The 14054-nt window shown below is 46.2% G+C and overlaps 1 protein-coding gene across 1 annotated transcript in view; it reads right to left on the bottom strand.

The window, feature by feature from the left end:
* Nucleotides 1–14054, bottom strand: part of LOC138297149 (adhesion G-protein coupled receptor F3-like) — a 385565-nt gene that overhangs the window by 115256 nt on the left and 256255 nt on the right. The window lies entirely within an intron of this gene.

Here is a 14054-nt window from a genome sequence, read left to right as displayed (position 1 = left end):
ATCCCTGTAGAAATGACTCATCTGGGAAAGAAGGGGTCTGAGCAACCAGAGAACCTCTTGTCTGCTCTCTTACTAGGGCTGAGAAGTGACTTCGTGCCAGAAGCAAAACACTTTCCAAAACAAATAAATAACTAATAAGTACAAAATCGTAAGGTGCAATAGTCCTACAAGAATGAAAGATTAAGTCATAACTCAGAAAGTAGACAAGGGGGGTTGGTGTCAACATATGGGACGACGTCCCAGGAACTACGACTGCCTGCTTCCGATAGCCACTTGAACTGAAACGTCCTGTGATGGCTGAGACAGAGAAGGTTAGGGACGGTGCCAGAGAGAATTCAAGACAGTTTGGGAGATTTTCTTATAAGAATGACATCACCACATCCTAATGACAATTTAATAAAATGTGTAATGTTGCCACAGTGAAAACCGTTAATGGTTGCTATGGTCTGTTTTCTTTGTCAAGTGTATTTGGAATGTGATGTGGTGATGATGAAATGCAGAACGAATGTGAAAACAGCAATTGAACCATCACTGTGGTGAACACTGTCCACAGTTTGGTGGTGATCTGATGTATCTGAATAAATAAACTCAGTGCTAGACTTTCCACTGAGCCTCTATTTGTTCTAAGCAAGGATTGACCTGAGGTATTTTCAACTCGGACTGCCGTACTTTTTATGTGTGGATACTGCATTTGCAAAGACACTACTATAACTATTAACTTACACAAAAGTGTAACTTTACCTTTGTGAATCAGACCCAACATTATTAAGGTTTACTGGCATGTGCCATCACCGGCCAAACTCATACGAACACATGCGCTAATCACTGGAGGCCAGGAGAGCTTGATATACATGATGTTTGCTGATGATGTCATTGTTTAGCTGCATGCGTACCTTTGTCATTGAGTCACTGTTTGACCTAGCCTACCAACAATACCTTGACAGGAATCAAAGGTAGAAATAGGAGTTCACTGGTTAGGAATGGCTAGCAACAGTAACTTTGTGTGGCACAGAGTTTTAAAAAAAATAAAGAAAATAATACCTGGAACAACAGATGTGCTTTAATTTTCGGCAATAGCGTAAATATTGAACAAGGATCCCACATGCCAAATGTATTCCTTTCATTTGAAGGTGAGATAGGTCATGGTTTTTTGTTTAGGCAACATCATTATATAATTTACAGAGATATTCATGTAACTAATGGTTATGCTCTGGGGATTTCTGTGGAATGGACTGAAAGAAAAATCACAAAGAATATTTGGAGAAGTTCCTGAACTCACCAGCGAGCACCAAGTGTACTATCTACCTGACCTATACCAGTGTCATAATTTTTGAGGCACTATTCACAAGACAAATATTGAAACTGCATGTTTACTTCCCCATGTGTACTTACCTTTCTGAATCATGTGAACCTGTGATTCTTTTGAAGAATTAGAAAAAGGTATTGGGTTCATACTCGATCTCCATTGGGGGAGGAAAGTTTTATGCAGCAAAGATGCAAGGAGCGTTACTACATAATCTGGGAATAGATTAAATGAACAATTATGAGGGCATGCAAGACCTTCCTCTGGGTACTGCTGATAGGGAACAAATGGATATATATGAGCTGTCTGTAAAAATGTTGGAGGAAAATTTCAGACCCAAAATTAATTTAGAATTTGAACATTTGTGAGGAATTGGAATATTGGTTGACTGAGGTGTGAGCCCTGGTCAAGCAGCGACCATAATCCTGGTCAGAGTAAGGCGCAAGCAAACACTGAATTAATCTGCACTCAATCCTATGGTAGCTTGGTACAGAGCACAGACCAGTCAGGCCTATTTTAGAGGCAATGTGTAAAGTATTTGTGTAACACTTCAAGCAGTCGGGGATTGCAGGTGTTAAAAGGGGCGGGATGAGGTGGCGCGCTTGGAAGGGGGGAAGCAGGGGGATGACGGGGGCTAAAATATTAATAAAAAATTAAAAAATAATTAAATGAACTTACCTTTACGCCGTGCAGCGCTGCGCTCTACTCCTCTGCTGGCTGGAGGCAGGCACAGGCGCCCAGCCTGCCCTGCGGCCATTCCTGACACTGCTCAAAGCAGCATCAGGATTGGCTAGGAGTGCCCTGCCAGGGTGCTCCCAGGCAGACTGGGAGCCTGTGCAGGCTCTCTCCAGCCCAGCAACTGTGTTGCTGGGCTGGATAGAGCCCACTGCGCATGTGTGTTTGGCCAGCCCGAGACTGCTGGCCAAACACACATGCACTCTGAGGTGGAGTGCTGAGTACTCCCCTCACACTTGCCATCCTGTGGCCCGACCGCTTTACAAGGAAATGATAACAAACACTGTTTGTTATTGTTTCCTTGTAAAGGTTTTGCAGCTGCCACTGATGGCGGGGGTGACGCTCCTCCGCCCTCATGGAGGAGCCGCCCCTTACTTCAAGCAGTAAAACAGTCGAACACCACACAAAAAAGGTCCCCCACCAGGTTAGAAGAATAGAGTTTAATAATAATTAAAACAAGACCAAAACAACAAATATCAAATTAGTAGAACCAGAGATATTGAATCTTAAAGATTTTAGAGTAAGCAGCACCAAAAGGTGTAAAGTGTCAACTGTGGATACCTGGTCATGCTGACAAAGTCACAAGTTCAGGTCGACTGCGATAGAGTGAAGGCTACAGAGACCCAGTTAGGCTCGCTGAGCAGAGCAACTTGAACCCTGGTTTGTGGGGCATTGCGTAGATCTGCATGAGGATGTTTCGCACAGCTGAGGCGATGCGTCGGTTGCGAGGTTCTATTGCATCATTGTTGAGGATCCTGGCATCAAGGGCTTGCAATGCGAAGTCCAGAGTTGGGAATGTGTTGCGCAGTTGGGGTAATGCGTTGTTTACGGGAAACTGTGGGGTTGTGATGTGGAGTCCGGTGTCATCATTGAGGTTGCAGTTGATGGGGAATGCATGGGCCTGCATCAGGGGTGCGTTGCACAGTGGTGGCTTCAATTTGGCATTGAGATGGTTCTGATCCATGCAGTGTGGCGATGCGTCAGTTCTGCTCATGTTTATGCCACAAAGCAGAAGAAATGCTTTGATTCTGCTGGATCCACAGTGGTTGGCAGAGCACCGTAGGCCCACTTCCAAGGTCTAGGACTTGAATGGCACTACTTGGCAGGGAAGACTCGCAGATGGCAAAGTCCAGGTGCAGATGCAAGGTTGTTGGAAGCCTGTTATGTCCCTGAGGCTTCAGATCAGGAGGCCAGACAACCAGCCCTTGGACTCACTCTGGGTTCTAGGTTCAAGTGGTGCAGGTCCAGTCCTTCTCACTCAAGCAAGAGAGCAGTAGGCAGGAGGTCAGCGCAGCAGGGCAGACGTTCCTTCGGAGCAACACTTCAGCAGAGTGGCAGTCCTTGTTGCAGCACAGCAGTGCTTCTTCCTGGCAGTATATCCACAGGCCCAGAAGTGTATTGAAGAGTAATTGTCTGTGATCCTTCTTTTATACACAGTTGTGCCTTTGCAGTGGGGAGAAGCTTCCAGAAGCATGTCTTTGAAGAGCACATATGCTCTGCTTTCCCTGCTCATGCTCCAGGCTAACTATAGGAGTATGAAGCCCTTTGGTGGAGAGACGACACAGCCTATTCAGGTTTAAGTGAGGCTGAGCCCAGCTCTTCCTCCTATCCTGACAGTAATGGCCCATCCAGTCACACCAAAGTTTCCATTGTTTGTGACTGTCTGAGAGAAATACGCAGCACCCAGCTGCCAAATACACTCAGTCACATAACCAGCGACAGCCTGCAGGCACCAAATGGATAAGGCAAGAACATGCAAGTTTCTAAAAGTGTCAATTTCGGAATTGTAATTTAAAATTTGACTTCACCATAAGTTAGGATTTTAAATTAGAGTTCCAGAGACACGAAATATGAAACAGTTAACTCTTACCACTTGGAAATTACCCATATAAAATGTAATAAGACAACTTCAATGTTATCTAATGGGAGTGATAAGCCTTGCAGCAATAAAAAACTAATTTAAGAGCTTTTCACTACCAGGAAATGTAAAACCTAAAAGTAAATGTACTACTTTTTAAATACACTGCACACTGCCTTTGGGCTGTCTAGGGCCTACTGTAGGGGTGAGCCATATGTGAGAAAGTAGCCTCTTTCTAGCATGTTTACCCCCACTTTTGGCCTGTTTGTGAGTGTGTGTCAGGGGGTTTTTACTGTGTCACTGGGATTCTGCTTGCCAGGACCCCAGTGCTCATAAATACAAACCTATAAGTCAGTATGTTTTGCCTGTCTCACTGGGACCCTGTTAGCCAGGACCCCAGTGCTCATAGTTTATGGCCTAATGTGTATGCCTGTTAAGTGTCTAACTGTGTCACTGAGGCTCTGCTAATCAGAACCTCAGTGCTTATGCTCTCTCTGCGTTTAAATTTGTCACTGTAGGCCAGTGACTTCACTTACCAATTTCAATTGGCATACTGGACCCCCCTTATAAGTCCCTAGTATATGGTACCTAGGTACCCAGAGCATTGGGGTTCCAGGAGATCCATATGGGCTGCAGCATTTCTTTTGCTACCCATAAGGAGCTCACACAAACCCTTACTAAGGACTGCAATTGCAGCATGCATGAAATAGTGAACACACTATTTCACAGCCATTTTCACTGGACTTAAGTAACTACAAGTCACCTATATGTCGAACCTTCATTTGCTGAAGGTTAGGTGCAAAGTTACTAAGTGTGAGGGCATCCACATAGTTCAGGGCCATTTCCCCGGACTTTGTGAGTGCAGGGACGCCATTACACGTGTGCACTACATATAGGTAGCTTATGGCCATGTAAAATGTCTCAGATCATGGAATTGTCCCCCCATTCCAAATCTGGGATTGGGGAGCCAATTCCATGCATCCTGGGGGCTCCACCATGGACCCCCAGTACTGCCAAACCAGCTCTCTGAGGCTTGCACTGCAGCTACAGCTGCTGCCACCTCACAGACAGGGTTCTGCCAAGCATTTCCTCTGAGTAGGGTGTTACGCCCTCTCCCTTTGGAAATAAGTGTTACAGGTTGGGGAGGGGTAGCCTCCCCCAGCCTCTGGAAATGCTCCTTCAGGGTGTCCCAGACTTCAGCCACCTTGCTTTGCGAGGTGTGGGGGCACTCTGGAGGGCTTTGAGTGGCCAGTGCCAGCAGGTGAAGTCAGAGACCCCTCCTGATAGGTCCATACCCGAGAAGGTAGCCAATCCCTCTCTCAGGGCTATTTAGGATCTCTCTTGTGGGTTCTCTTTAGATTCTGCTTGCAAGTTTCCTTCAGGAATCCTCTGCAACAACTTCAGACTCCTCTGACCCCGAATCAACCACAGCCTGCCTCAAGAAACGCTGTAACTGCAACAAAGTGTCTACAAGTGACACTTTTCTTCAGTAACCTCAGCTCCAAGTCAGCAACAGTTTCCACGGTGTGCACACTCTGGGGAACTTCCTGTCTTCGTCCTGCACCAGAAGGGCCAAAGAAATCTCCTGTGTAGTGACAGAGTCACTCCCCTGCTCCAAGCAGGCACCTTCCAACACGATGACTGGTATCCTTGGATTCCTCTCACGGCAACGAGCGTGCTCCTAAGGACACAGAGGGTGGACATCATCGACATAGGCTGTCCTGAGGTCCTGCTGACGCAATTTGGAGGAGGTAAAACCTAGCCTTCCCTAAGTACGATGGTACCCCTGTGTATTGTGTCTTCTTCGCCTTCTGAGGCCTCTGTGAACTCTTTGCAAAATTCCTTTGTGCACAGCCTGGCCCAGGTTGCCAGCACTCCACCCTGTGATGCTCAACTCACTGAGTTGTTCTCCGGCGGCGTAGGACCTTCTTTTGTTGTGCTGCATCAACTGTATTTTGCACCTCCTTTGTACCCGGATCCTGTGGCTTTTAGGGGTGCTGGCTGGCATCCTGAGGGCTGTTTAATGTGCTGAGAGCCCCCTCTTCCTCCTCACACAGAGTTGATGCCCCCAGGTCCCTCCTGGGTCCATCCAGTGCCATTTTGATGAAAAAGGCACTTTTGTCATAGCTAAGGCTTGTTGGTGTCTTCCAACACGAAATCTCATCTGCAACAATCTTCATGCCGTGGGACATGTTTTGCATTATGCAGTAACCCGCTGGCATCTTCCTAGGGTGCATTTCTGCAGTCTTCAACTAACTGGGGACTCTTCTTTTGCACACGCTTCTGGGTTGGAAGGGCCTCCTGTCTTTCCTGGAGCTTTTTTCAACTTTTGGACTTGGTCCCATTCTTTTTCAGGTCTTCAGGTCCAATAATCCAGCAGTTGTTCTTTGCAGACTTGGTTGGCTGCTGCAAAATCCCAAAAACGAGGTGTAGTGTGTCCTAAGGAAACTTGCAGTACTTTACCCCTGCTTTTCTGGGCTCTGGGGTGGTGTAATTTACTTACCTTTACTGTAGTCTTACTCTCCCAGCGATTCTGCACACACTACACTTGTCTAGAGGGGAATTCGTGATTCACATTCCACTTTTTTAGTATATGGTTTGTGTTGCCCCTAGACCTATTTTCTCCCATTGCATTCTATAGGATTTCCTACTGTTTGCATTGTTCTATGACTATTTACTTGTCTAATTTTGGTGTCTAGTGTATGTATTGTGTATAATACTTACTTCCAGAAGGAGTATTGTCTCTAAGATATTTTTGGTACTGTGTCACTCAAATAAATACCTTTATTTTTGGTAACTCTGAGTATTGTCTTTACTTGTGTATAAGTACTGTGTAGCTATAAGTAGAAATGCATGAGCTTTGCATGTCTCATAGTTCAGCCTAAGCTGCTCTGCTATACATACCTCTATCAGCCTAAGCTGCTAGAACACTACTATTTCACTAATAAGGGATAACTGGACCTGGTATAAAGTATAAGTACCCAAGGTACCCACTACAAACCAGCCCAGCCTCCTACACCCTATGTGTTAAAAAGGAAGGTTTGGGCCTGGCAAAAGGTTTATTTTGTTAGGTCCACATGGTAGGTTAAAACTGCACACACAAACTCTGCAATGACAGGCCCGAGACATGTTTAAAGGGCTACTTAAGTGGGTGGCACAATCAGTGCTGCAGGCCCACTGGTTGCAAAAAGAACAGATGATAGACGGGATACTGAACAATGCAAACATTCACCCACGGTCACAGAGATCTGGGTTTAATCCATCATTTTTAACCACCACAGCACCCCAGTTTATACCTAGCCATAAGCAAATCAGTCTTGACCCTGTTCCCCAGAGGAACACTCCAGCCCGAACTGCCCACCCAGCTCCTCCCTGGACTGGAAACACACATCCTGGGACTGGTTTCGGAGTATCACCTCTCATCAGCCATGGTAGCTTGAATCCAGTAGTGCAGTGAGCATGGAACCCACATCTGGGCATACCCTTCCATCTTAGGGTGACTATTGCAAACAGAACAGATCATGGACGGAATGCTGGACAATGCAAACATTCACCATCAGTCACAGACATCTGGGTTTAATCCATTGTTTTTTTGACCAACACACCACCCCAGTTTGGACCCAACCATATGCATATCAATTTTGACTCTGTTCCCCATGAGAATAGTTCAGCCTGAAGTGCCAGGCCAGAACTTCCCTAGACGAGAAACCAGCAACCTGGGACCAGTTTTGGGGTGTCACCCCTCATCAGACAGGCTAGCTTGAATCCAGTAGTGCAGTGAGCATGGGACCCATGTCTGGGCATACCCCAGAAGCATTACAGTGTCACTAGTAGCATTTAATTTATTGGCCCTGGGCACATACAGTGCACTTTACATGGGATGTATAAGTAAATTAAATATGCAATTGGGTATCAGCCAATATTATCTTGTTTTGAGCACAGAGCACAGGCATTTTAGCACTGCAGTGGTAAAGTGTGCATAGTCCTGAGGCTGGCAAAAAGGAAGTCAGTAAAAACAAGAGGTCTCAAGACAAAAAGCTAGAGGAAAACCACGCAAAGGATACCACATCTAGCAACAGCACAAATTATTTTTCAGAACGCAAGGGATGATAAGGTAGGAGATTATGCTGCTACTCTCAGAACATTAGCACATGCATGTGAATTGAGACAACTCACAGACTTATTCATAAAAACACACAGACTTACTGATAATAGATTTGCTAGTTGGGTGCACTAACAATCCATGTGTACAAGAGAAGCTTTTTGCTAGAAATTCCTCTCTCAAAGAAGATATTGTGGAAGGATTGGAACACACCTCATATTGCATTAAGGAAACAAGGACACTTGTTCGATAAAACAGATGGTATGAGTGGGGTTGTTCAGATTATAGGACTTTAACTGATAAGCTTGAAGTGATAAGTTCAAGATGGAAAATTGAAAATTCTTGCCCAGTATAGATACAGCGATAAGATGTTTAAAAAGTAGTAAAGTGATAAGCCCCAAATTTGAAACAGCAGGCTCTGTGGCAAATGCATCCACCCCTTCTAATAAAGGTCAGGTTCACTAATTATTAGGCCAAGTAAAGCATTATTCGAAATTTAGTAAGGGCATTACTAATGCCGCACAATCCCTAAGGTTGCTGCTAAAGAAAAGTTCTTCCTTCTGTTCATTGGAGAAATGTCAGCAGACATTCAGTATGATCAAATCTGAGATAAGGAAGGTGACCACTTTGGGACACTTTGATGTAAGGAGGAAAATTATCTGGTCTACGGATGCCAGTTTGAAAGGGTTGGGTCCTCTACTTTAACAGGATGTGGATGACAAAGAATTGTAATTGATGTGCTTCATGCTCTCTGAAGGGGGTAGGAGAATGTTATTCAGTCATAGAGAGAGATACTTTCTCTTGCACTTGGGCTATTAGTAATTTCAAATTCGCTCTTCAGTGCCCTCTGTTTGTGGTTAGTACTTACCATAGGCTGTTGGTAATGATTGCCACAAGAAAAGGTTCTGAAAAAGCCACACCCAGAACCAAGCAGTGTATTATAGAGTTATCTGAATTTAATTCTGTTATGGAGTATCTGCTGGGTGTGAAGAACCTTGTAGCAGATTGTTTGTCAAGAATGCCTATACAGAAACTGTGGGTTGAGGACTGTGGGTTGAGGACAGTGTGTTTGTTATGTTTGTACCTTAAGCTGCTATGGAAAAGGAAGAATGGAGTAGGGACTTTGAGTAAGATTCAGGTATTCATCAATTGTCTACATTTTCAGTGAGGGATGGCGTAGTTTGTCTGAGTTGTTGGATTGCAGAAGGGAATACTGGAATGAGAGGATTGAATTATGTGTTTCATTAAATATTGTATTTTGTGGTGACACGCTATCACCTCTGTGTGGGAAAGAAGTCATAAATGTTACCCACAAATGTCATCTAAGGACAAATCTCACAAAAGCAAGGCTGTGTGAGCCCTTCTGGTGTCCTAGATTGGATAAGGAGGTGGGGCACTTGGTGGGAGATTGTATTTTGTGTGCAAATAATAATAAATATAAAGTGGTGAGGGAAGTACCTTTTTAGCCAGTAGAAATATTTGAAGAACCCTGGGCAAAATTAGGTCTTGATATTCTAGGTCTTCTCAAATTGTTACCTCTCTCTGAAAGATATGTATTTGTTTTGGTTGATTGAGGTCAGTTGTGTTAATTCAATTACTACTAAGACAGTTACAGAATTCCTTAGCAAGTAGTAGGCTGAGTGGGACCTATTCACGGAACCCCACCTCAATAGACCCAGTATGTCCCAATAGTGCCATCAGCAGGGTGAGAGTGAGCGGTGTGGAAATCATGTGTGATATGGCAGTCTCTACTTCCCCCCAGAAGCTCAATATCTGGGGGGATGCTTTGCAGGTGTGTAATACAGTCTATGAAAAAATTTATAATGAATGATGCGTAGTCTGCTACTTGAGGCAATGCATCCTGTTTGCTGACCGCAATAAAGCCATTCCACAACAGTTAGATGGGGGTCCAGCTCCCTTTCCCAAACCTCCCGGGCTTTATCTTCTCTACATATCTCTTCTTGTTGTGCCGTCTCATAAAGGATTGACACCAAGTAGCCTGGCCCTTCCGAGGTGGGCAATGTGTGGAGCGAGTTCAGCGTTGGTGGCTCTTTGGGGAAGTCTGGTGTAGCAGTTCTTACATCATGTTGTAGTCTGATATACAGAAAAACTTTGAATGACTTCTGTGATTTAGCTGCCAGTAGTACGTCCCACTCTGCAAATTGTCCATCTTTGTATAATTTTCCCCATGTAAGGTCCCCGGCCCCTGTAAGCATATTGCGGCACACTGTTCCACTGGGATGGTAGCTTATTAATGTAGTGGGATATTAGGCAAGTACTGCAGAGGTTTTACCCGCTCTTATGGTCAGGTGGTTCCACGCTGCGTGTATGCAGGCAACAGTGGAGTGGGGGGGGGGCTTGTGGTGTGCCTTAGGTTCCAGATAGGTAGTGGACATGATTGGGGCAATGTAACCCTGTTCAATAGCTAGGTGTGACATTTTATGGGGAGGCTGGTACCAACAGAATTCATAGTAAGCTTAAGTGTCGACATATTATAGTTCCAAGTCAGGGGGTTCAAAACCTCCCTTTTCGAAAGGTTCGGTGAGTTGTTCCCATTTCAGCCGTGGTTGCTTTCCCACCGAGGTCAATCGGATTAGTTGTGTCTTAAGCATTTTTAAAGAAAATGCACCCGGTGAGTGTGGGATATTAATGAACAAGTAAAGCAGTATTGGCAGTATAACCATTTTCATGAGAGAGATGCAGCCCACCAGCGAAAGAGACAGTGGAATCCAGCAGGCAACTGTGTCTGTGATATTGGACAATGCAGTCCATTGTTCACACGCAGTAGTTCCTCCTTGTCTCTCAACACCTCTATTCCTGGGTATCTGAGCTGGAGTCGCACCATTTCAAGGGGAAGTCCAGTTGAAATCTCTGCGTGTTTGTGGTCGGGGGAAGACGTCGGATTTTCCCGTTGATTAAGGTGCCTGACAGGCCTTCAAATCGAACAAATTCCTGCAGCACTCCATGAAGGCTGTTCTTGGGGTCTCTGAGATACAGGGTAGTGTAATGCACATAGAGTGATACTAATATGTGTCTGCTGGGATTCCTGACTGCATATTGTCTATCATGTTGCCATGAGCGCAAACAACAGGGGCAAAACAGAGGACACCCCTGCCATGTGCCCTGTGTTATTTTGAAAGGTGACAGGCACACCATTCACCTGGACAGGAGAGCGATCCAAGACATAAATGCCGGTGGAAACCCCATGCCCCGGAGCATGACCATCAGGTAATCCCATTCCAGCAAATTGAAAGCTTTAGTGGCATTGAGAGAGACCGTGGCAGCAGACAGATCCAGATCAATACTTTGTAGTAATGCAAACAGTGTGTGCCGGTTGTGGCTCTCCTAGGAATAAATCCCGATGAGTCCGATCTCACCCAAAAAGTCATCAAGAGGCTGAGGCGATTTGCCAAAATATTCGCTAGTATTTTGGCATGGCAGTTAATTAGAGATAGAGGTCTATATGAATCGTATGTATCTGCCTCTTTAATAAGTTTAAGTAAGGTCATAATCTGTAAGTAGGCATCAACATCTACCACTTGTCGCCTGGTCGAGGTGTAGAAGTACACATAAAAGGTTTTGATTAACAGCAGTATGTCTGAAGTGCCTTGCAGGACAGTACGGTTAGCATTTTTTATCCCAAGAATAGTGTTTGCAGAGTGGGGTGCACGTATCATGGTGGCTCCATAATTGCCAATTGTAGCCGTTACCGTTCATACCACTATGTTGAGTATGGTAGGTAAGAATCTCGGTCATATGCTCCCATGTTGATTATTCGGTTAGCAGGACAGACTAATTCTGATTGCCTGTGCCTGGTCAAGTTGTGGTGTGAGTGGGCATTGCTATGCAATGTTGGGATCTTCTGTGGACCCCGATCATCCCTGTTCCGACATGGGGGAGGAGGGCCAAGAGCTTGGCAATTCGTGGTCCATCAGCGATGCCCATGTAGCATTACACATTTTCTCCGTCCTGCTGCGTGGAGTTAAATACATGTTCTTTGCCCCGGTGGGAGATCCTTAGACACAGGATAGTGGCCTGTCTCAATTTCTGTTTGACATCAGAGAGTTTCGTATGGGCCTCCTGCACTGCAATTGTGAAATCTGGGTATAGAGAAATCACATTTCCCTCGAATTTTTGCATTGGCTTTCTCGAGCCAGGCAGCATTCCCATCCTGATAATTCAAAAGTCTGGCAATTACCGGATGGGCAGGGACGCCTGGTGGTGGTCTAGTAGTCAGTGTCCTGTGAGCTCTTTCCACTATCAACAACTTAGAGAATGAGCCCATGACAAATAGGGTGGTCAGGAGATGCTCCTCAAATATCTCCATGCGTCCAGTATCGTGGATTCAAGTACCCCAGTTGTTTCTGTGAGATCTGGCCTCCAGCTTTTCAATTTTGGCTAATGTCAACTTCAGGACGTTCTCATATTTAAGAGCTGCTCACCTCTAGTGCTTACTGTGTCTTCAGCAGTGGAGATTCTATGCTTGGCCTCAGTTAGGCGTCCAGCCTGTTTCTTCATCTTTTTTCATCTTGTTTGTGAGGGTGTCCATTCTGGCACACATATTGTTTATCCTAGTTTCAATAGAGGTCAAGCTGTGCTGCATGATTAGAAGTAGTAATTTCATATGATCAGCATCTGAGGCCTCCTCTGATGTGGGTGGTTCAACTGCTCCGTGATCCAATTCGCTGCCCTATGCGAGGGCAGAACAGTGGGAGTTGAAATGAAGCTTGGTCTGGCGGCCATCTCTTTTTCCTCATTATGTCCTACAGCGCTGGTTAATTGTGAGGAAGGTCAGTCCAAGTCGTGTGAGTAAACAGTGCCCCAGAAGTGGCACAGTGGTTTTGAGGGGTCCTTCCACATCTATTGATTCTAATTTGCATTGGTGATGTTCCCCACTGTGCCAGGGTCCCCTCTCACCTCAGCTAGTGGGGCACGAGCAGACCATAGCACTGCCAGTGGACAGCAGTGGGAGGCCACACTGGCATGTTTCAATTCCACAGGTCTAGATAATCTTTCAGTAATCGCAGCAACACAGGCCTCTGCCCATCTGTAAGGCTAGTGGCGGGTTCCCTCTGTAACAATATCCACGCCCTGCCCACGGGGCAGGTATGCTCCAAAAAAATAGACTGAGGTGGCATGTCACCAGGCTCTGCACAGTTGGCAATTAATCAGCTTCTAGGCTTCTAGCTTAATAGCTTGCAGTTGCAGCAGATCATTAGATTAATGGTGTCCCAGGTGCGCTCTGTCAGCTCCCAGAGCTATGGGCATGTCCTCCTCCTGTCAGCCCCATTCAGTAACTTCCATGCAAGCATCTGCCCTCTGCCGCAGCCCAGCGGGGGAGCCCCAGCTCAAGGCCCAGGCGGCCGTGGCCCGCCGCCCGCACCCAAGGTGCTCAGCAGATCGAGCTCCCCAGGCCACCCCAGTCAGTGAGCCATGCTCGCAGGCCCTACAGGTGCACCGGGTCGAGCATACAACGGCAGGTGGAGCCACACGTCAGAGCCCTCGGCACAGCCACCCTTCCTAGAAGTTCATCGCCGGGCCTGCTCTGACCACAGGGCCCCAGTGCTCTGAAGCTCCCACAGGTCCCGCCCCATCCCTGTCAGGCACTGCCAGCTCACCTCCTCTCCATGGACTCCTATCTGCCAGCTGCTCCGCTGTTGAGTGAGGCCCTGCTATGCAGCACCCGCTGGGGGATGGGTGAGTACAGAGTGATCCCCAACTCTTCCACCCGCAAGGCTGATGTAATATTTTTACGGCCCGATCTCCCTCCCGGCTGCCATGTTAGACCCGGTGTGCTACAACTATGATTGGACTGCCATTCGAGTGTGGCTGTTCTGGTGTCTTCTGCATGGCAATTTGCAGCTGCAATTATTTTCTCAGTGTCCGCATTTCGTGGAGACCAGCACAGAGACATGTAGGAGGCTCCAGGGGCAGGATTTTGATGGATGTGTGCCCCAGACCACAGGAGCTTCTCGGCAGTGCGGTCATCCTGCTACTAAAAATCAGAAAAAGAGTCCTTCTCCTTTTTTGCACCTCTTTTGAAAAACCTTCCTTCT

The sequence above is a fragment of the Pleurodeles waltl genome, chromosome 5, assembly GCF_031143425.1.
Source record: "Pleurodeles waltl isolate 20211129_DDA chromosome 5, aPleWal1.hap1.20221129, whole genome shotgun sequence".
NCBI classification, from domain to species: Eukaryota; Metazoa; Chordata; class Amphibia; order Caudata; family Salamandridae; genus Pleurodeles; species Pleurodeles waltl.
Note: the sequence above shows the minus strand (reverse complement) of the source record. Positions and strands in the feature narration are given on the sequence as shown.